Source organism: Schistocerca nitens, chromosome 12 (genome assembly GCF_023898315.1).
Source record: "Schistocerca nitens isolate TAMUIC-IGC-003100 chromosome 12, iqSchNite1.1, whole genome shotgun sequence".
In the NCBI taxonomy this organism is placed as follows: Eukaryota; Metazoa; Arthropoda; class Insecta; order Orthoptera; family Acrididae; genus Schistocerca; species Schistocerca nitens.
The window spans coordinates 15265905-15281832 of NC_064625.1; the positions used below are offsets into that span (position 1 = coordinate 15265905).

General features: G+C 45.9%; 1 long non-coding RNA gene across 1 annotated transcript in view; it reads left to right on the forward strand.

Annotated features, from left to right (window-relative positions):
• The window catches only part of LOC126215369 (uncharacterized), a 356401-nt gene that overhangs the window by 203835 nt on the left and 136638 nt on the right, over positions 1 to 15928 (forward strand). The window contains exon 2 of the long non-coding RNA XR_007542130.1: positions 5406 to 5441. This is a non-coding gene — a long non-coding RNA (uncharacterized LOC126215369). The remainder of the gene's footprint in view (positions 1 to 5405; positions 5442 to 15928) is intronic.

Genomic DNA, 15928 nt, shown 5'->3' on the forward strand with positions numbered 1-15928 from the left:
ACGTCATAGGTGTCGCCACCGGGGCCAACCTTGTGTGAATGCTCTGAAAAGCCAATCATTTGCATATCACAGCATCTCCTTCCTGTCGGTTAAATTTCGCGTCTATAGGACGTCATCTTCGTGGTGTATTAATTTTAATGGCCAGTAGAGCATCTCGCGTTGAAGTCCAAGCTAAATTTCGAGCAACTGTAAAAGATTGCCAATGTTGAAGATTCTACATTCGTTTAAAATTGGCATGTTGTTTCTGTAACAGTGTTCCAATCCGTTTTGTGTACCAAGGGGGTATCAGCTCCGTCTTCATGTCTTACCTAGCACGCAAAAACATCGTGGTGTCATATTTCAGCAGGACAATGCTTGTCATCACGTGACACCTGTCTCTGTGAACTGTGAGGTACTCCAGTGGCCAGCGGCATGCCCATATCTGTCTCTAATAGAGCATATGTGGGACCAGATTGACTGTCAAATCCGTCCCAGGGCTAGGGTCCAGGTTATCGAGTACCAGGTAGAACAACAGTGGCGCTGCTTGCCTCAGAAGAGGCAGACAGGGCCACTGTTGTCAGTCAGCACAAGCATTCTTGCCAGATGGGGTGCAACTCTATACCCACAATGCCAGAGTTCTTTCTAAATCTGGTTCGTCTTGAAATCACTGAAATAACATGTTATTCGCTCTTCACCGTCGAAGATTCATTTCGTTTCCTCCTGCTGTTCTGGGAGCTTCGCTTTTACTGTCAGGCAGCGTAGAGGCAAAAGCTTTCCAATAAATATGTCTCTGCAAAGAATCTTTTTCCAAGATAGTTGCGATTAGATGGGTACAATCCGGCACTACCTTTAATATGAAGCATCGTCCCAGTTAATAGAAATGTAAACTTTTCAGTCAAGTAGCCAGTTAACTGGACTTAGATATCACCCATGAACCTACTTCAACAGGAAATAAATTTTATTGTACACGCGTAACCATTAAAAGAGGTGTTCGACATATCATACACAGATATGGATGGAATCCTGCACTAGTCTCTGGAGTTTCTTCCAAACACCCCCAGATCATCTCGTAAATCTTGAAAATACCATACAGTTCACTCTTGCACTTCTTGAACGATAGTGCTGTTCATTTCTGAGATGGCACCAGACAGGAAAATCCGAAGGATATAGGTCAGGTGATGCTGCAGACCAAACTACAGGCCCTGCGCCATCTTTCCGTCTTGGAACCATACTGGTACATCACACATCATCTTACGTCAGTAGCAAAACATGCCTGTGCCCCGTGATGAGTGCAACACATCCCCCTGAGCAGAGGTCGTCAGTGAAATTAGGCCCCAATCACATGGGAACTTGGCCGAAACGTTTACACTGCAATGAGGCCAACATTTCACAGTAAAATCATGGATGGCTTGTAACTATGGATACACACGCAGGATGCTGCTACGTATCGTTTACCCATACTGTAAATTGCAGTTACTGTTCCGCTTACATTTTTCAAAGATGAGCAGCATTTCTACCATCTTTGCGCTGCCGTACATAGAACTCAGAAGCACTTTCAACTGGTGCCGGTTGACTGTGTGACACGATTGCCACATACCACTAGCCGATGTTGTTTCATTTTGTCCTGCTATTCGGTGCTTACTTTATTGCAAGCCCTGCGCATGTTTGTGTGGGAGGAAAGATTTGCTTATTTCTCGGTGGGAGGTTGACCTCCTGGTGTATTTTCAAGGTGGTCAGTGGGTCTCATTAGGAGGGGCCACCATCCAAAGGAGCATTTTTCGCGAAAGTGGGGACATGGCCCTCCCTACGCTTTTCTTGGCTAGAGTCGGCACATGTCCTCACTGACCCCAGGGACCGCTTTGCCGCCATGGCGGTTCCCAGAGAATAACTGAGCATCAGGCCTTCGTCTTTTCCGTCTGGAAAATGAAAGGACGAAGGACGGCTTACAATGGCGCCGTCGGACGAGCGTGAGAAAGTCGTTTCACTCCAGTCGGCGTGAAGAGGCTGGCCAATCGTTGGCACATCTCATATACAAAGCCCATGAACAAATAAGAGGTATGGAGCAAATTCTGACAAGTTTCTGCTGTGTTCCCCTGTTTTTTATTTTTTATTTTTTATTTTTTATTTTTGTGAAATAAGGGGTATTCTCGTTCACAACATTCGCAACAGCCCTCAGTTGTCACTTTCATATGGAGCTTTTATAAAATTCGGAATTGAGAATCAAGAAAAAAGTATCTGGACTATTCGTCTCCAGGCGACGAAAAGTCCAGGCGGCTATCTGGTGCTGATTGGTGCAACGTAGCTGTTTTCTGGGGAAATGCAAGTGTCAGATTTGTGATACCAAAATCCATTCTGACTAACTTGAAACATATTTGTTCAGCCAAGCAACCTGTGTTGCCTGTTTGATTATAATTTTTGGTGTCTTTTGTCTCGTTGACTTTGAATTCGTGAAGTGCCCATATGAGCTGCATTTCCTCCAAATAGTCTTCCGAGTAATTTGCTACCCCGTGACAGTAGCGTCATTTTAGAGAATTTTGCTATCTGCCAGTAGTACGTGAACTGCGTGCATCATAAAGTGGAAGTAGAAAACTGTGTTACTCAGACACGATTTAGATTCTAAGTTTCCAAAATTTCTCCACAACTTTTCTATGATTGTGTGAACCACAAGCAACACATATAATCTGTTGTGCACCTAAGCTGTTGTCGTTTCTGTGACGGTGTTTTCGTTGTGTGCTTCGGTACGGCGTTAAAGCAAGCTACGTGTGCTCATCTTTTATATTCAGATAGCGATGAGTTGTCACACACGTTATTAGACATTCATTCAATGGTCTCTTAATGACTGAATCTGATTGTGTAATAAATATTGTGTAATACGACTGTGTGTAATGTTTTGCCAGATTGTTGTATTGGGAGGGGTGAGCCAGTAGTCCTGTTCTTCCAGTTCCACACCTATGGATTTCTGTGGGCGGAGGTGAGGCGTTTGACGCCGACAGACTCTCCAGGAGAGCTGGTCGCCAGTTTCGCTGAAGCTGCAGGCACTGTGCGTGAAATACGTACTTGTTTAGAGCGTGCTAGACAGCCTGTAGCGCGCAATGTAAACTGACGATATTTTGAGCAACATCTATGAAACAATGTCAATCAAAAGCCAGTTTGACCACCGTCCCTGAAAATCGCTAGTGTCAAAATATTCATGGGCTCCTAGAGGGGAAGCTTCGTAGCTGATATATGTGCTTCTTTCTAACTCCCCTAAACATTTTAAAAACACTACGTGAAGCTACGCTACTGGCCATTAAAATTGCTACACCAAGAAGAAATGAAGATATAAACGGATATTCATTAGACAAATATATTATACTAGAACTGACATGTGAATACATTTTCACTCAATTTGGGTACATAGATCCTGAGAAATCAGTACCCAGAACAACCACCTCTGACCGTAATAATTGAGTCAAACAGAGCTTGGATGGCGTGTACAGATACAGCTGCCCATGCAGCTTCAACCCGATACCACAGTTCATCAAGAGTAGTGACTGGCGTATTGTGACGAGTCAGTTGCTCGGCCACCATTGACCAGACATTTTCAATTGGTGAGAGATCTGGGGAATGTGCTGGCCAGGGCAGCAGTCGAACATTTTCTGTATCCAGAATGGCCCGTACAGGACCTGCAACATGCGGTCGTGCATTATCCTGCTGAAATGTAGGGTTTCGCAGGGATCGAATGAAGGGTAGAACCACGGGTCGTAACGCATCTGAAATGTAACGTCCATTGTTCAAAGTACCGTCAATGTGAACAAGAGATGATCGAGACGTGTAACCTATGAGACCCCATACCATCACGCCGGGTGATACGCCAGTATGGCGATGACGAATACACGCTTCCAATGTGCGTTCACCGCGATGTCACCAAACACGGGTGCGACCATCATGATCCTGTAAACAAAACCTGGATTCATCCGAAAAACTGGCGTTTTGCCATTCATGCACCTAGGTTCGCAGGCGCTCCTGTCTGTGATGCACCGTCACGGGTAACCGCAGCCGTAGTCTCCGAGCTGATAGTCCATGCTGCTGCAAACGTCGTCCAACTGTTCGTGCAGATGGTTGTTGTCTTGCAAACGTCCCCATCTGTTGACTCAGGAATCGAGACGTGGCTGCACGATCCGTTACAGCCATGCGGATAAGATGCCTGTCATCTCGACTGCTAGTGATATGAGGCCGTTGGGATCAAGCACGGCGTTCCGTATCACCCTCCTGAACCCACCGATTCCATATTCTGCTAACAGTCATTGGATCTCGACCAACGCGAGCAGCCTCCTTAGTCGAGGCATCACAACAACGTTTCACCAGGCAACGCCGGTCAACTGCTGTTTTTGTGTGAGAAATCGGTTGGAAACTTTCCTCATGTCATCACGTTGTAGGTGTCGCCACCGGCGCCAACCTTGTGTGTATGCTCTGAAAACCTAATCATTTGCATATCACAGCATCTTCTTCCTGTCGATTAAATTTCGCGTCTGTAGCACGCCATCTTCGTGGTGTAACAATTTTAATGGCCAGTAGTATAAATGAATGTCGTTTGTGAGAAGGCAAGATTGCCGTTATTTTGTTGTTATTACAGACTCATAGTGAAGAGATAATACTCTTCAGAAGTAACTGCAGCCTAGGAACAGCAGTTATTGAAAAATACAAAAGAAGGGAATTTAGAAGTAGTGTTCCTGTGTCTTTCACAATTTCAACACGTTCCTGTGCTTCTTATGGGCATAGGATTTGAGAATCAGAGAAAAACATATACTTAGTGTAAACCATATGTCCTAAAGACTGCACGTATGCTAGAAGCCTAACAGATTTGTACTGCTAACTCATACAGTCGATGAATCAGCTAACAGATTGTGTTTTGAAACATAGTAGTCACGTCGGAACTTCAATGTTCCTTTTTATTGGGAATGTCTCGAAGACGCAGATCTGCGCAGGTCAATACAAATGATATATTTAAGTTGATTGTTAAGTTTTGACATATTCTAATTTCTTATTTGGGTATTACGGCACCTGATGAAGCCGCATGAGTTGGTTCATCGTTGTTGACCCTAAATTCTGTGGATAACATTTTACGAAATTCTTCTAACATGTAATGTCAGATTTTGCGGGGTATGTTGAATAAAAAATAAAAAAAGTAAAGGAAAACTCTCAAACTTTAGTTAGCTGGTTAATCACGGTATTTTTATGCTGCACGTAACATAACTGTGACCTCTCGCTGTGATAAGAAACAGCTCAGTAGTGAGAGTACATTAGGCCTGCTCAGTGAAAACTATGGCAACGTGCTGACCATTTACATGATTTGATAGGCGGTGTTGCTCTTGTCACTTGATGCTAAGTTGCTGGACTGTCGATGCAGCTGGTGCTGACGCTGTGCCGTTTGCCTTGTGTTGCAGGGTCGTGCCTGAGCTACGGACACTCCTGCTGGGGAGGTGAGTGGAGGGAGCCGCCAGCGGCTGCGCTTCGCATCTCAGCAGCTGCTTCTGCGATGCGACACGCTGTGCAGTCAGTGGTGAAGTGGTAACGACATGTTGTGAACGGTAACATGTCGTTGTGAAAATGACACGGACACAAATTTCCTTTGCCGGCCGGAGTGGCCCAGCGGTTCTAGGCGCTACAGTCTGGAACCGCGCGACCGCTACGGTCGCAGGTTCGAATCCTGCCTCGGGCATGGATATTTTCGTCGGCAATGATTCATTAATTGTGATTTACCTAGAGTGAAATTTTCACTCTACAGCGCAGTGTGCGCTGATATGAAACTTCCTGGCATATTAAAACTGTGTGCCGGACCGAGACTCGAACTCGGGACCTTTGCCTTCGCGGGCAAGTACTCTACCACTTGCCCGAGAAAGGCAAAGGTCCCTAGTTCGAGTCTCAGTCCGGCACACAGTTTTAATCTGCCAGGAAGTTTGATATCAGCACACACTCCGCTGCAGAGTGAAAATCACATTCTGGAAACATCCCCCTGGTTGTGGCTAAGCCGTCTCCGCAATATCCTTTCTTTCAGGAGTGCTACTTCTGCAAGGTTCGCAGGAGAGCTTCTGTGAAGTTTATAAGGTAGGAGACGAGGTACTGGCGGAATTAAAGCTGTGATGACGGGGCGTGGGTCGTGCTTGGGTAGCTCAGTTCGTAGAGCACTTGCCTGCGAAAGGCAAAGGTCCCGAGTTCGGGTCTCGGTCCGGCACGCAGTTTTAATCTGCCAGGAAATTTCATGATTTACCTCATAATCTGAAAACATCCGATTTACTGGAGTGTATGCGGTAATGGTCAAATGTCCATGGATGGACTTTTGCGCACTGAAATTTGTCGAATCAGCGGCTAATTTATTTGCTTAATTGACGCACTCCGTTTTAACTTTCGTCATGGATTCTTTGGCCGACGTTTGCTTGAACGACTTTTCCGACGTTCCGCCAGCACGAGTATATGGTATTGTCAAAGACTCACCCCTCATTGTCAGCTCCTTATGAAGAAGGTGCTTAATACGTATTTTAGCGCAAATTTTACTTCAAACGTGCTTGGATATCTAGTCAATAATACACGTTGATGGAAATTGTTTTTTTAAACAGTACAACGCTGTGTTATGTACCGTCACATCATCGTGCTTTCTACAGTTGAGTCCCTCTTCTTTCTAGAGAATACAGAAAAATGATGGGAGCATACAGTGAGGACATAGCATGAGTTAGAAAATGTTTGTTTGTCGTTTATCGAAAACTTCCCGGTAGAGAGCGCTGTGTGAGTGGGAGTGTTGTCCTCATGCAGGTATCAATGCGTTTAGAAAACTATCCTGCAGGATGAAGTATCCTGGACATAGAACACTTATGACAGATTTGCACGAGCATGTTGTCCATCCTGTATATTTAACAACACAATAGTTCAATGCAAGTGATCTTCGATGACCGTCACAAACAAGTAACAAAGTTTGTAATTAGCTTCTAACAGGGATATAAGTTCACATCTAAACGCAAGCACTTGAGAAGGTCTTCAGTGAGGAAACAACACAACGGAAGCTTGTACAGTCAGAGTTCGTTCTCCACTAGTTTGACTACCAAATGTTTAAATCGTAACTCTCCTTGAACAGAGGACACTGGAACAGACTAACACTTAAGTTACGGTATGTACGAGTTCGCAGTTTCTACAGTGTTGCTAGATGAGTCTGACACAGTACCAACAGGCCCGCCAGCAGGCTCCTTCTCTTGGTTGACTATGTCGTAACTGCCGTGGTCTCGCGTGGGTCTTCACGGAGATAACTTGTCCTCCGATGTGTGATGGAGTTCGTAGCAGTTAATGCTTTGCCTCCCATGCATGCTGATGTAATGCGTCCTCACTTGGTGATTGCCTTCGTGGTTTTTTCTTCCGCACAGTTCTGCAGTGCTAGCTAGGCAGCTAGCAGGTGTGGCCACCTGGTGGTGATGCTGCGCGGCAGTTTGCTGCCCAGTGTCCGGATTTGGTTGTTGTCTGACCGGCCAGCACGTTCGTAAAAGGTGCGGGCGGTCGTTTTGAAGAAGTCACGGAGCAGTGGTACTTCCGCGATGTTGTGAAGACGTGCGCTCGGGAAGTCGTAAGGCAGGTGTAAGGCCAGCCGAAGTATGCGATTCTGCAGTGTCTCCAGCTTCTTCAGGTTGACTGCTGTGGTCGGCGCGGGCGCGGCGCTAAACACCCTCACGACAGAGGTGCACTTCCTCCTGACTGGCTGCACTTGTCGTTAGCGGATGCAGTAAAAGGTTCGCAGAAGTGCGACCTCTCTTGCTGACTTGCACGCCATCTGCGCTTTTTCCCGGCAGGTCGCGCTGCCAATGGCGGAACCGGAAGGTCGTGTAGTCGCAGGGGCTGAGCTGGCAACCAGCACAACGGCAGTGGTTGCAGGGTGGCGTCAGCGCCTGACGGCTTTTGCGACGCGCCACAGCAGAATCGTACAGAGCTACCGTCATTCGACTGTCGTACAGACTCCCACACGGACAGTATAGAATTAGGCATCCCTGTCGATGAGTAGCTACCGAAAGAGTGGGATACAAATAAGTCGGCAGGTCGTGAAAACTGAATTCGATTTTATAGAGAGAACTCTCCCCTCGCCGAACGTAAAGTGCTAAGCAACTGTGAAAAAAAAAACCACAGGTGACTCCTGTATATAAAAGATTAACATGAAGGAGCCGCAAAGTTATAGAGCAGGGGCCTTAACATTTGTTTGCTACAGAATCCTTGAGGACATTCTAACGGTGACAATTAGACAGAAAAGCTTATGTCTACAAATCACCGACGATTTAGGAAGCATCGCTCGAGCGAAACCCAGCTTGCACTTTTCTCGCATGGTATACTGCGAACTAAGCATGAACGGCAACTGGCAGATTCCATATTTCTAGATTTCCGGAAAGCGTTTGACACGGTGCCATACTGCACGCTGTTATCGAAGGAATGGGCATGTGGAACAGGTTCTGAGGCATGTGAGCGGCTCGAAGACTTGTTAAGTTATAGATCCCAGGATGGAGCCCGCGACGGCAAGTGTTCACAACAGACAAGGGTATCGTCAATAATGCACCGGGGAAGCGTGTGTTTTCTGTGTAAAAATTATATGACGGACAGGGTAGGCAGCTGTCTGCTTCTGTTGGTGAGTGACTGTAGGAGGATTGAACATTACTTGGACGAAATTTATATTTGTTGTCATGATGGGAGCTTGCTCTAAATGTAGAGAAATGTAGCTTAATGTGGGTGAGAAGGAAAAACAATCCTGTAATGTTCGAATACAGCATTAGTGGTGCCCTGCTTGACATAATGTCGTCGACTAAATATGTAAGGAGTAACGCAGCAAACCGATATGAAGCAGAACGAGCGCGTAACATCGGTAGTAGGGCAGGCGAATGCTCGAATATGCCTTACTGGGACAATACTAGGGAGGTCTGGTTCATGCGTAAGAGACCGCGTAAGGGGCACTAGTGCGACCCTCTCTTGACCTTACTCGAACAGTCCTGCAGTGCTTGTCGCCCGCACCATCTTGGATTAAGGGAGGTCGTGGAAGCAATTTACAGTCACGCAGCTAGAAGTGCATTTGTGAACTCAAAAGGGACTGCCGGAGGGTAAATGACGTTCTTTTTGAGAAAGAGTATTGAGAAAATTTGGAGAAGGGGCTTTTCCACCTGACTGAAGAGCGATTCTACTGCTGCCGGCTTTGATTCCGCGTGGGAACCGGTAAAACAATATAAGAGAAATTATGGCTCTTCAGAGGAACGTAGACAGTATTCTGCGCCATGCACCATATCGTGCTGTGCAGAATATGTATCTAGATATGCATGTAGATAATCATGATGCTGTGGCTCGTGCAATCGTTTCAATAGAGGAAGGTAATTGCTTTTCCTTGAGTCCGCTACGTCTGGGAATAAAATATTGACACGCTACTCCTCTCGTCCCCTCTAAACAAACCAACATTGTTTTCAAGTTGGTTCTTAGCTCTTTTCGTCCTGGAAGTCATAGTGATGAAACAGTCTTGCACAGGCTGATTTCGGTTTCTAATTCGGCCACTCATTTACTGTTGCTCATCTCCCTAATAGCAATCAGCACTTGTGGTTGGCTCTTTCTTTCATATCTACATCTATATCTACATGGATACTCTGTAAATCACATTTAAGTGCCTGGCAGAGAGTTCATCGAACCACCTTCACAATTCTCTATTATCCCAATCTCGTATAGCGCTCGGAAAGAATGAACGCCTATATCTTTCCGTGCGAGCTCTCATTTCCCTTATTTTATCTGGTCATCGTTTCTCCCTATATAGGTCGGTGTCAACAAAATATTTTCGCATTCGGAGGAGAAAGTTGGTGATTCGAATTTCGTGAGAAGATTCCGCCGCAACGAAAAACGCCTTTCTTTTAATGATGCCCAGCCCAAATCCTGTATCAGGAATTTGTAACTAAAGGAAACTTCACAAGCCAACATTCCTGAAAAAGCATTTTACTGGGTGACCAGCTTCAACAGAGCTATGTGTTCATCATCCGATCTCGTGCTTTTGAATTTTTTAAGAACGGGAAAATTAGTGAATGCGTGGAAGTGCCGTGTACTCGAATAACCACTCCCAGCTGATTGTCGTTTCCCAGTTTGTCCACTGATTTGTTTTAAAAATTGACATTGTGTAGTAGAGGTGTCCAGGCGGATAATTTCATCACGCCTCCGGCTCTATAAAAGGAATTCTTCGCCATTTTAGGAGCCCCTCCGCCGTCCTCTAGTGTATGGAAACCTATAAATATCGCTTTTTGTGAGCTTCATTCTTGCCACAAGAAATCGATAAATCGCAGAGATTTCAAATAAATGCCGCTTGCGAAGAGGACTTCCTATTAAAAAAAGAACCACTATGAAAAAATTTCCCTCAATAAGCTGTATCTTGATGGAGTCAAGAGCTGTTGTTGTTGTTGCGATCACCAGTCCACAGACTGGTTTGATGCAGCTCTCCACGCTACTCTATCCTGTGCAAGACTCTTCATCTCCGAGTAACTGCTGCAGTCTACGTTCTCATCAACCTGTTTATTGTAGACATTAATCTGCTTCTAAAATTTTTAATACCTTCATACCCTTCCATTACCGAACCGACTTTACATTGGTGTCTGACAATAAGTCCTGTCTACCTATCCAGCTGTGCCATGACCAACTCGTACAAACACGTGGTTGTAACATATTTAGGGATGTGAAATGGGAAAATCACACAGTTTCAGTCGTGGGAAAAGCAGGTGCCACGCTCCAGTTCATTCATAGAATACTAGGGAAAGGCAGTGTCTACGAGGGAGGTAGCCTGCAGATCACTCGTGCAGCCCATTTTAGACTATTGATAAAATGTTCTGTACCCATGTCGAATCGAGCTAACCGGGGATACTGAACATCTACAGGGGAGGGCAACACGACAGCGTCACAGAGACGTTGAAACGACTGAACTGGAAGACGCAAAGTATCCTAACAAAGTTTAGTTACGAAGTTTCACGCACCAGCTTTCAATGAAGGATATACTACAGCCCGATACATATCGCACCCATGGGCATCGTGAGGACAAGATTAGATTAACTGCACCAGGCACAGAGGCACTTCAACAGTCATTCTTCACCTACTCCATATGTGAACTGAACGGGAAAAATCCCTAATAACTGGTACAATACCACTTCACATGGGTTTGCAGCGGATAGAAGTAGATGTAGATTAAGCTCTTCTTCTGGATTCGATTTAGTGCCTCTTCGTTGTTTTTCCGGTCCGCCCGTCTAATCTTCAGCAGTCCTCTGTAGCACCACATTTCAAAAGCTACTACTCTCTTCTGGTCTCCACTGTTCACTGTCCATGTTCCACGAAGAAAATAAGACTTGCGGCAAAAGAAGAGATGACACAAAAAATGTAAATACACGGCAACACACTATTGCCTTAGGTTCCATCATTGTGACTGGTGTAGGAATCAGATATAAAGTGCCACTTCATTCGCGCAACGACAACCGTTGTGCAGTTAGCCCAGCGTTCGACAGGTGGTCTCTTGAGATAACAAAGTACTGCACTCCATGTGATATGCCCACGGCCTTGGCTGGAAGTTGAATCCAGAACTTTCCTCCGCTATTTTGGACGCCCAATCCTATAGGAGACAAAGGTACAGCACTGACTGGACGCCGGAGATCCACATCAATGGTTGGCTGGGGGTAGAACTGTTCCACGGCCACAATGGTCACCCCTTTGCATATTTTTAGACTAATCATAATACGTGGCATCGTGTGAAAGAAACTGCGGACGACAACTGCTACACGCATATCGAGGACCAAAGGAACTATTTATTCCCTTCACTATGATACACCACACACCTCTTCTTAATCTTGTTTATTAACTGCATACTATTTCCAAGCGCTCAATGGTGGCATCATGAGAAAAACGTGCTGACCATCCACATACTGTGCAGCTCCAAAGTGTATTATTTCATAATCATTAAGCGCTTACTTACTTTCCGTGTCCGGAACTAGACTTCAGACTTCCAAAAATCAGCAGCCAATGTGGCCTTGTCATTTGCCTCCCATAAGTCATTCATTGTGCAAGGCTGGTCTAAATATGGACAGATAAGCAGGAGTGGAGGATTCTGGACAGAACCACACAGACAGAGAGATTCTCTTTTAGGAAACCCCATTTCTGCAGGTTTGACTTGCACTTTGGCGCTTCTACCCTCATACGGTTTAGGGTTCTCCAGGCTGCGTGTGGTAGGTCTCCACCAGGCGCCAGTTCTTCTTTTACATCTTTATGTGGGTTTCTCAGGTCGATTTCCCACCTTTTCGAACGATTCTCTGCAGCCGACCCTTCCAGGGCTCGGGTACGTGACAGGAAACTCTTCATCGAAAAAAGCCGTCGGTCAGCAGGCTGGTGTCCATATAAAGGGTGACGCACGTCCTTTTCTTGCTTGGTTTTTTCGGCTTTGGCAACGATGTCACGTCGTATGTTGGGCGGTGCGATCCCCATGATTAAGTACATCTTGTGCACTGGGGTTGGCCTCCAGCATCCGGTAACAGTCCGTGCCATTTCATTCACCGCGGCATCAACTTTTCTCGGGCGTGATGATGCAGACCATACTGGAGCGGCGTATTCCGCGGCTGACACACTGAGCACAAGGGCTGAAGTTCTCAGGAATTTTGGGTTTGCACTCCAGGATCCGCTGGTTAGTTTCCTGATGATGTTGTTTCTAGCTGAGACTTTTTCCTTTGTGGCATTACAATGATGTTTATAGGTCAGTGTGCGATCCAACGTGACACCAAGATATTTGGGCGTTTTACAGTGCTCGAGACGTTCACCTCTCCATATTACATTTAATTCACGATTTGCCTCCCTGTTCTTTAAATGGAATGCACAGTCCTGCGTCTTGGAAGGGTTCGCCCTTAGGTGGTTTGCCTCATAATACTGGGAGAGAGCTTCCAAGGTACTGGTTAATTTCTCCTCTACTTCCATAAAATTGTTACCTCGGGCTGCGACTCCAGTGTCATCGGCATACATGAATTGGCATGTGATGTTTGGCACAGGTTCGTCATTTGTATATATATTATACAGATCTGGAGCGAGGACGCTTCCCTGAGGTAGGCCATTCCTCTGATTTCTCCACCTGCTCTTCTTGCCCTGGAGACAGACGAAAAATCTCCTCTTATGCAGGAAAGTACTTATCAGTGATGTTAAATGGTAATCTCTTGTCACCTCCGATGGTTTACAGTATCATATGCAGCTGAAAGGTCAATGAATGCCACTTCCGTGATCTCTTTCCTCTCAAACCCATCCTTGATATGTTGGGTCAGGTTCAGGACTTGACCGCAGCACGATCTGCCTGGTCGGAAACCTGCCTGCTGTGGGATGATCTGTTGTTCCAAGACGCTTTCTATGCGACAGCGTCAGGCGTTCCAAAATCTTAAAACAGTGACATAAAAGAGACACAGATCGGAAGTTTTTTGGATCATCAGAGTCCTTTCCTGGTTTCAGAAGTGCAACCACTCGGGCTTTCCTCCACATATTTGGAATATGGAGCCTTTCTACACATGCGTTTATCAAATCTAGCAGCCACTGTAGGGTATAACTGCCAAAGTTTTTAATTTGCTCGACTCTAAGTTCATCGATACCAGGAGCTCTGTTAATCTTCAAGCTGGAAATGGCTGCAGTAAGTTCTGACATTGTGAATGGTACCTTGAGGTGATGATTTTCCTCTGCCGGATCGCGTGCTAGTGGTTCCTGGTACTTTCTGCCATGGGTTTTACCATTCATAAGGAGTGTAGTGGCGACTTGGTTTGCCGTGACGTTAGTAAATTTATCATTTGACTTTGTGGCGTCACCGTTAAGGTTCTTTAACAGTTTCCAAGCCCGCCTACTGTTCACTTTCATGTCCAGGTTCTCCACGAGGTCACACCATTTGGCTTTGCGGTTCTCAGCTATGACTGAGTTCATCGCCTGCTAGAAGCGTCTCACCATCAAATTGGTCGTTATCGAAGAGCTTCTGGCATCTTTCTAGTAGTGGCTTTGCGTCCTCAGACAGTCCCGTAATATACTGTGTTCTGCATCCTCCTAGACACCTTCTGAACGAGTTTGACAAGAGAGTTGTACATCTCAGGTTGTGGGGGGATTTTTGTTATTTCTACATCAATGAGCTCTCTAAATTACTTCCAATTGGCCTTTTTAAAATTGAACCTTCTTTTGAAAGGGACTTGTTCAGGCTTAACAACTGCATTGACCGTGCAAATTAAGGGCCGATGCTGCGTGTGGGGAATTGGCTCCCCAATCACATTGGCCAGCGAGTTTCTTGCTAACAAAGATGTTATCGGGACTGTACCCTTTCTTCCATCTGCCACTATTAAAGGAGCTTGGCAGTTTCGGGTCATGTATGAGCAGTAGATCGTGTACCTCAGCCCAGGTCTCTAGTTCTACTCCGCTGCTGTTAGTTTCTTTATAGCCCCATGTAGTGCTCTCACAGTTGAAATTGCCCAATACAAAATTAAAGTCTTGGTAACTGAAATTGCCAGGCTCAGTGAAGACAAAATCTGATTCTGGGGGTTTGTACACAGAGGTAACGTTATACTGATGAGTTCGAACGGTTAATATCTCAATGTCTTGCCTGTCAGTCAGTGATGCAGAAGTGACTAATTCCTGGCCTGGCGAAGATGGCACTACCGTACCGTTCATGTCGTCTCTCCAAGATAATCTTCATTCCATCTATTTTGGGTGTGGGTCTTGTACTGCCCCGATGAGTTTCTTGAATCAGGAGGAAGTCACATTGATATTCTTTACACAAGTCAGATAATAAAACTTCTTTGTCTCTCGATATTCCTTCAATGTTTATCGACATCATCACAAGTGGCCTTAGAAAAGACCGGTTGGGTAGGGTCTTCATTTTCTCAGAAGTCCGTTCCGGTTGTTGAAGGATTAGCCGCTGATAGATCAATGTTGCCCGGGGTGCGCCCGATTGCGGTTCTCGTTTGTATCTTGCTGTCGCAATCTTCGGGGAGGCTCTTTCATTGCACTCCCGCTATGCAATATATCTCTACCTTGACTGGCAACACCAGCCTTGTTATTACATTCATATGGCAGTGCTTCCCACACAGTGCTGCCACCATTGTCCCGTATTCTCAATTCCCTCAACAATCTTTGAGCAGTAAATTACGCGGCAGTTGAACTGCAGACGCAATTATGATGAAATCAAGGGCGGCGACCAACTTTCCACTGGGCAGTCATTCGTATACCACTGTCCACTCCTGGGACTGTCACAGACAGTTGACCCTCTCGCACAGGAGCTCATAAGCCGTATAACCTGGCTCAAATGGCTCTGAGCACTATGGGACTCAACTGCTGTGGTCATCAGTCCCCTAGAACTTAGAACTACTTAAACCTAACTAACCTAAGGACATCACACACATCCATGCCTGAGGCAGGATTCGAACCTGCGACCGTAGCAGTCGCACGGTTCCGGACTGCGCGCCTAGAACCGCGAGACCACCGCGGCCGGCTGTATAACCTGGCATGGACCACACTGAGGTGACAAAATTATGGTATAGCGATATGCACATATACATACGGCAGTAGTATCGTGTACACAAGGTGTAAAAGGGTAACGAATTGGCGAAGCTGTCAGTTATACTCAGGTGATTCATCTGAAAAGGTGTCCGACGTAATTATGGCCGCACGACGGGAATGGTAGCTGGACCGAGCGCGAGACATTCCGAGATTCACAGAGCCAAGAGTAAGCCGAGAATACCAAATTTCAGCCATTATCTTTCACCATGGACAACGCAGTGGCCGACGCCAATCACTTAACGACCGAGAGCAGCAGCGTTTGTTCGTATCGGTTAGGACAAGCTTCTCCTGGACTCGTAACCATACCAGTTGGACCCTAGACGTGACCTGGAAAATCGTGACCTGGTCAGATGAGTCCGATTTCACTTGATAAGAGCTCATGATT